This window comes from Hyperolius riggenbachi, chromosome 4, assembly GCF_040937935.1.
Source record: "Hyperolius riggenbachi isolate aHypRig1 chromosome 4, aHypRig1.pri, whole genome shotgun sequence".
Classification (NCBI taxonomy): Eukaryota; Metazoa; Chordata; class Amphibia; order Anura; family Hyperoliidae; genus Hyperolius; species Hyperolius riggenbachi.
In genome coordinates, this window is record NC_090649.1 from 30,700,588 (window position 1) to 30,709,086 (window position 8,499).

The window sequence follows — 8,499 nt, forward strand, 5'->3', positions numbered from 1 at the left end:
AATTGGCCGGCGGGTTTCCGAGCAGGGTGGGCGGAGCCTATTGCCGGTGGCGATCGCGTCATTGATGACGCGATCGCCGCACAGCCACCGCTGATGCCGCCCCCGCCGATGGGCGTATTGCAGTCGTTTGGGCCCGGTCTTTGCCGCCGCCCATCGGCTGGGGGCGGTCCTCAAGTGGTTAAATTGATATATTACTAATTTTAAAATGTTACTATGAAGGAAAATGAACCAGGATAGAAAGGACCAGTGTGGTTTGAATTATAAAACAACAAATTTTTCTTATGACATCTTTATGGTATGCGTGACATGGGTGTGATGGGGGCGTGATCAGGGGTGTGGCAGAGGTGTGGCTTAAGTGTCCCTCTTTCTCATCTCAAAATGTTGGGAGGTATGCAGACATTACTTCTGCTACAGGAGGACTATGAGCGGGGTCTGCAGTAAATTCCTCATCTTCCACGATGATCCATTGTGAGCTTCATCAGCAGCATCCCAGCAGACAGGAAGGCCGACAGGAGCACCGAATGACAGGCAGAGGGCAGGAGGGATGGGTTACAACAACACAGCCAGCAATTACAGGCAAGAGAAGAGATCAAACCTTCCTGTGCTGGGACGCTGCACTGCTGGGCTCCACAAATTAGCTGCTCTGTAATTCTCTCTGCAACTCTAATGCTGGCAGCTGATGCACGTCCATGACTGTTGAGGCAAACAGAGGGGGTGCAGCCTGACCAGCGGGGACAGTAGGGGAGGCTGGGAAGGAAAGAGGCTGGGTGACAATTGGCTGGCTGAGACAAGGGGCAGAACTGGACGGCTCTGTAAGGCAGGGTTCACATTTGCGTTAGCAGTCCGGATTTTCCGGACCGGATCCGGAACGTATACTGTACAAACGGAACGGACGTTTGGCAATCCAATGATAGTCTATGGATGCGTACATACTCGTCCGTTCCACGCGGACCGGATACGGACGCCGGACACTTTTCCAACTTGCTCTATTTTTCACGTACGGAGGATCCGGCCGCTTCACCCGGACCGGATCCTGACTGCACCATCCGCACAGCTGAAACCAATGAGAAACGGAAAGGACAAAACACACTGGCTATAAAATCTGGACGTTCTACCCACTTCCTATGCGTTTTCTATGGTCATAGCCCACCCACCTGTGCCATGGCCCACCCACCTGTTGCCCACCTGTGGCCCTGCCACCTGTGGCCCACCCACCTGTGCCATGTCCCACTCACCTGTTGCCCACCTGTGGCCCACCCACCTGTGCCATGGCCTACCGACCTGTTGCCCACCTGTTGCCCACCTGTGGCCCACCCACCTGTGCCATGGCCTACCCACCTGTTGCCCACCTGTGGCCCTGCCACCTGTGGCCCACCCACCTGTTGCCCACCTGTGGCCCTGCCACCTGTGGCCCACCCACCTGTTGCCCTGCCACCTGTGGCCCACCCACCTGTTGCCCACCTGTGGCCCTGCCACATGTTGCCCTGCCACCTGTTGACCACCTGTGGCCCTGCCACCTGTGGCCCACCCACCTGTGCCATGGCCTCTCCACCTGTTGCCCACTTTTGGCCCTGCCACCTGTTGCCAACCTGTGGCCCTGCCACCTGTGGCCCACCCACCTGTTGCCCTGCCACCTGTGGCCCACCCACCTGTTGCCCTGCCACCTGTGGCCCACCCACCTGTTACCCACCTGTGGGCCTGCCACCTGTTGCCCTGCCACCTGTGGCCCACCCACCTGTGGCCCACCCACCTGTGCCGTGGCCCTGCCACCTGTGCCATGGCCCTGCCACCTGTTGCCCACCAGCCCACACGTCAGGCTGACTCCAACAATGACCCCAGGGCTTCTGCAGACCTCCCAGACCCAAAGAATTTATATGTTATCTCTTTAAAAAAGGATCCGGATATCAACCGGATCAGTAACGGATGAAAATCCAGATGCAAACGGAACGGATCCGGAATGGATCCGGAGTGCAACCATACGCATCCGGTCCGGATGCGCACGGAACGGATCCGGATATCCGTTCCGTTTTTTGCAAAAACGCAAGTGTGAACGGGGCCTAAGCTGTGTGGCAATCATGCCCCGGATGGCGCCCCCCCCCCCCCCCATCCCGCCAGAATGATGTCACTGACAGGGAGATCCCGGCCAGCCCAGCGAAGCAAGGTACTGGGAGAATTACAAAAAAAAAAAAGACACTGCACGGCTGAGCGCCCTTAGGGACCCAGCGCCTGGGGGCACATGTCCTGCCCCACCCCCCACCCCCAAGCTACGCCCGGGGCAAGGAATGCCTGCCATGGTACATACTTTCAATCAACAACAACATGCAAATTAGAGCAGTGAGAGGAACCAGAAACTGAGGAGTCCGATTCTGAGTTGGATAATTTTTGCACAGATTCCATAGCCCTGCAGAAATATGACTGGTATTTACACCACTAAAGTGGCAGGAGCTGTGCAATCTGCAGTACATGGGTAAACACCAGGGATGCGCCTCCAGATTCTGGGTAACCCGGATATCCGACCATTTTTACACTATCCGGATCAGATTCCGGATCGCTACAGAAATCCGGATAGCTATCTGCGGATAGTTTGACGCATGACCCGGATATCTGCGGATATTCGGATCCGAAATACTGTAACTAAGGTGATTATGTCCTGGAGCCAATCAGAGGGCTCCCAGCAGAAGCCCTAGCAACCAATCACAGAGGGGAACCCTGGCCATCCCCACCTGACCTCATTGAGCCAATCAGAGGCCTCCCAGCCTAAGCCTTAGCACCCAATCACAGAAAGGAACACTGGCCAGCCCCCCCTGTATAATAAGGACGGCTGCCATGATGAGACAATTCGTCCTGGCTTGCTGAAAGCTTCCTGAGAGACATGCTCCAGTGCTGCTGGCCTAGCAAGGGTTGTCTGTACACAGTTATAAACCTAAAGCTGTTCATTGATTAACCCCTTCACTACTCTATAGTAATCGTTAATTAGCTTGATTAATGTCTCATAGTGTGACAGTTAGGCCTCTTTTCCATGAACTTTTGAGCTGTGTGCTCAGCAAGCAGTTGCCAGGCAGCAGTGAGCAGTAACCAGGCAGCAACAAGCAGTTACCAGGCAGCAGTGAGCAGGTTTGAGAGGCATTTCACTGCCTAGAAACAGTTCATGGAAAAGAGGCCTTAGAGCAGGCATGGGCAAACTTGGCCCTCCAGCTGTTAAGAATAAGGAACTACAAAACCTACAATGCATTTGCCTTTATGAGTCATGACTGTGGCTGTCAGACTCCTGCAATGCATTGTGGGACTTATAGTTCCTCAACAGCTGGAGGGCCAAGTTTGCCCATGCCTGCCTTAGAGTGTGTGCTGCACAGCTGCAGTGCTGCTGCTGGGCCAAGGGCTGTACACAGTGATAAGATCAGTGATTAACCCCTTCACTATACTATTGTCAATTCATTCATGTGTTAGTGTGCACTAGAGTCTTCTTCTCTGCTGTCTGACTGTCACTCGGCGCTTGCCAAGTGTCACTTGGCACGTGTCACTCGGCACTTGGCAAGTGCCACATGCCACACTTGGCAAGTGCCACGTGCCACACTTGGCAAGTGCCACGTGCGGCATGCTCCTGGCACACGTTACACCTGCTGCATTGCCCTTCTCCTGCTGCCTGTGCAGCTCCCACCTCCAGGCCAGGGTGCCACAGGCCACTGATACCACCTATACTTAACCCAAAACACAATTGCTGCGTAATTTTTTGGAGGTGTCTTGGCTGAAAACTGTCATGTCCCAGTTGTGCGGTTGGACTTTGGACACAATGTGGGCTGCACGACCGCTGTCTGGAATCTAGGCCTAATGTTAATTGACAGCCATTTTTTTTTTTTTTTTTTTTTTTTGGGGGGGGGGGGGGGGGGGGGGGGGAATTGAAGTCCCCACATCAGTAATTAGTGTTCCCCTTTGCAAAATAATGATGATACATTCCTCATTCACCCTCAAAACCCATTTTAAAGCTATTTAAAGGGCACTTCCAGTTTTTCTATCCAGATATCCGAATAGGCCAGATATCCGCAGATAATGCGTTCGGATATCCGCGTACACGCAGATATCTAAGAGGCCGGATTCGGATATCTAGGTATCCGGATCCGAATCAATTCGGATTTTAATAAGCACTATCCGAGCATCCCTGGTAAACACCACATTGCTATAATTGCAGGCGTTATATTACCTGTGTAATGCTAAACATACACGGTTAGATTCTTCCTTATCAATCGAGCCGCTGATGGCTCGATTGGTAATATCCGACAGGTCCGATGAACCGCCGGATAGATTCCCTGCTCGATTTCCGCGGGCGGACAATAGCGGGGAATCGAGCGGCTGATAAAGAATGCCCGCTGGGACGAGCGGGAATCGATCCACGTGCATGCGCGCACGAGCGGTGACGCGCCGGCATCGAGTCGCTGGCTCGATACGGCGCATAAACGCACTGTGTATGTATAGCATAACAGGCATTACCATAGAAAGGCAAGCATTACCATGTACAGTGGGTCGCATTGATTGTGCAATGCGCAATACTCTAGTGGTGCAAGTATTAGTATAATTGCCAGGTGCTATGTGCGCGCGGCATTTTTACTGTTTAACTGATCCCTTAATTCTGTTATCAAAGATATTATGATATTATCATTTCTATGTGTGAAAGGGTGTTTCTGCAGAGGGAGTGGTCAGGGTTAGGCCCCACCGGGGGAGGGTTCTGTGTGAGAGTAGGGCTGGTTCAAGCTGTATTGTTGAATTACGTAATGATTTTTAACATTAATATCTTTTTGTTATTATCTCCCATCTGTTTTTAAAACTGTATTTATCGTTAACCAAGTTTGACAACCATGTTTATTGTTATCATATTTCGTTATCCAGCCGGGCTCTTTTTTCACGGCACCCTTTTTTCATGCACGTGAGTTTTCTATTAAAAAAACAGTTTGTTTCTTCAATAGTGTGAAAAAACATTCCATTTTCTCATTGCTCCAATGCAGGTGCTCAATCCTTTCATTCTGATCCGCTGGGCTGCGGAGTCCAGAATAATTGGTGCTGCAACAAAGTTGCGGTCCGTTCAATGTAATGGATCAGTACAAACAAACACATGTGAACAGATCCATAGGTTAACATTGGATCCGTTCAAAATCTGTTCCGATTGTACAGCATACGGTTTGTTATTAAGATTTTGTTATCCACCGGAGCCATTTCGTTATCCAGACAGGCCCTTTTTTTCCTGGCGCCCTTTTTTCATGCACACAGATCAAGACAGACCAGGGGACACCAGGCACAAAGCCTAATCTATAATCTATCTAATCTATCATTATCAAACATGAAGAGGCCTGACCTCTGCTCAGTTCTGATCTCTGCCTCATGCTGAATGTCTCCCTCTTCTATATATACGCCCCGAGAGATGGGAGGGGCAGAGAGCACAGTGCTAAAACTGCATTGACAGAGCGCAGCATGAATGTGGAAACATATTTCCTCAGGTAGTAACCGAGAAGCTGCCAAACTAGCCGGATGGGAAAATACACAAGCACCATATTTTCGGGTGATGTTCGAGTTCGGCCGAACACCTGATGGTGTTCGGCCAAACCGTTCGGCCACATGGCCGAACTAAGAGCGCATGGCCGAACGTACAATGCAAGGATTATAATGCTGGGGATACAATGCAAGGATTATAATGCTGGGAATACAATGCAAGGATTATAATGCTGGGAACAGAATGCAAGGATTATAATGCTGGGAATACAATGCAAGGATTATAATGTTGGGGATACAATGCAAGGATTATAATGCTGGGAATACAATGCAAGGATTATAATGTTGGGGATACAATGCAAGGATTATAATGCTGGGGATACAATGCAAGGATTGTAATGCTGGGGATACAATGCAAGGATTATAATGCGGGGAATACAATGCAAGGATTATAATGCTGGAGATACAATGCAAGGATTATAATCCGGGGAATAGAATACAAGGATTATAATGCGGGGAATAGAATGCAAGGATTATAATGCTGGGAACAGAATGCAAGGATTATAATGCTGGGAAAACAATGCAAGGATTATAATGCTGGGAACAGAATGCAAGGATTATAATGCGGGGAATAGAATGCAAGGATTATAATGCGGGGAATAGAATGCAAGGATTATAATGCTGGGAACAGAATGCAAGGATTATAATGCGGGGAATAGAATTCAAGGATTATAATGCTGGGAATACAATGCAACGATTATAATGCTGGGAATACAATGCAAGGATTATAATGCTGGGGATACAATGCAAGGATTATAATGCTGGGAACAGAATGCAAGGATTATAATGCAAGGACTTTAATTCTGGGCACAGCGCACGCTGGTGTTGGGCGAACAGTGTTCGCCACTGTTCGGGTTCTGCAGAACATCACCCTGTTCGGGTGATGTTCGAGTTCGGCCGAACACCTGATGGTGTTCGGCCAAACCGTTCGGCCACATGGCCGAACTAAGAGCGCATGGCCGAACGTTCCCCGAACGTTCGGCTAGCGCTGTGATTGGCCGAACGGGTCACGTGGTTCGGACCCGAATGCGCTGTGATTGGCCGAACGGTCACGTGGTTCGGACCCGAATGCGCTGTGATTGGCCGAACGGGTCACGTGGTTTGGGTAAATAAATACCCGAACCATGTCATTTCTCCGCCATTTGTCTGTGGGTTTAGCTTTGGGTAGGCAGGCAGGGTAGTTCTCTCTCCAGCCAGGCTAGCCAGGGTCCCCCCAGTCATTGTGTCGCTGCTGGGAACAGTAGTACACCGCTCGCTCACCCACACTATATAGCATTGTGTTTACTGCCACTCTGTGTACACCGCTCACCCAGCACTGTATAGCATTGTGTTTACTGCCACTCTGTGTCGCTGCTGGGAATAGTGGTACACCGCTCACCCACCACTGTATAGCATTGTGCTCTGTGTCGCTGCTGGGAACAGTAGTACACCGCTCGCTCACCCACACTATATAGCATTGTGTTTACTGCCACTCTGTGTATACCGCTCCTGTATAGCATTGTGTTTACTGCCACTCTGTGTCTGCTGGGAACAGTAGTACACCGCTCACCCGCCACTGTATAGCATTGTGCTCTGTGTCGCTGCTGGGAATAGTGGTACACCGCTCACCCACCACTGTATAGCATTGTGCTCTGACTCACTGCTGGGAACAGTAGTACACCGCTCACCCAGCACTATATAGCATTGTGTTTACTGCCACTCTGTGTCTGCTGGGAACAGAAGTACACCGCTCACCCGCCACTGTATAGCATTGTGCTCTGACTCGCTGCTGGGAACAGTAGTACACCGCTCACCCACACTATATAGCATTGTGTTTACTGCCACTCTGTGTACACCGCTCACCCAGCACTATATAGCATTGTGTTTACTGCCACTCTGTGTCTGCTGGGAACAGTAGTACACCGCTCACCCGCCACTGTATAGCATTGTGCTCTGACTCGCTGCTGGGAACAGTAGTACACCGCTCACCCACACTATATAGCATTGTGTTTACTGCCACTCTGTGTACACCGCTCACCCAGCACTATATAGCATTGTGTTTACTGCCACTCTGTGTCTGCTGGGAACAGTAGTACACCGCTCACCCGCCACTGTATAGCATTGTGCTCTGTGTCGCTGCTGGGAATAGTGGTACACCGCTCACCCACCACTGTATAGCATTTCTGTACTGCCACTGTACTGCTGCCAGTCAGCGTGTACTTTAAGGATAAGTGAAATGAGGAAGAAATCCGGTGAAAGAGGGAGGGGCAAGGGAAGAGGTGTTTCCCCTGACGGTTCACGTACAGGCCACAGGGGAGCACCGAAGAAAACCCACTCAATACCGCCCATGTTGTCCAGGACAACAACCCTCACAAATCCAAAAGAACAGGACCAGATAATTACTTGGATGACCTCTCAAGCGTCCAGCAGTGGGTTAAGCAGCACCAGCACATCACGCACGAGGTCCGAGTCCTCAGCCAGTTACAAGGAGCCAGTGGGCACAAAGCTGACACAACCGGCAGCGACACCACGCACACAACTGCCAGATAACCAGTCTGAAGAATTACCTAAGGACACAATGGGGTATTCGCAGGAGCTATTCCCAGCCCAACAAACTTCCACCTTTGAAAGGTCAATGGAACAGCCAGAAATGTTGTGCCCGGATTCACAACCATCAACTGTGCGAAATGCACCGCGCACTGAAATACAAGGCGAGTCCGAGGACTTTGAAACCCAAATCCCAGAGCAAGTTGGGCAGGAGGGGTTTCAATTGCAGGAGGTCGGCCGAGAAGATCTAGAAGACGACGTTGGAGTGAGCTGCGCAAAGGTTGTTCTTGGGAGCTCTACTCCACGGCGGCGGCCCCCCACAATGACATATGACGAGTTTGAGGAGATGGAAGAGGAGGGTATGGACAATGTGGACACAGACCCAGATTTTGTATGTGAAGGAGAACATCGCCGTCGTAGCAGCACAGATGAGTC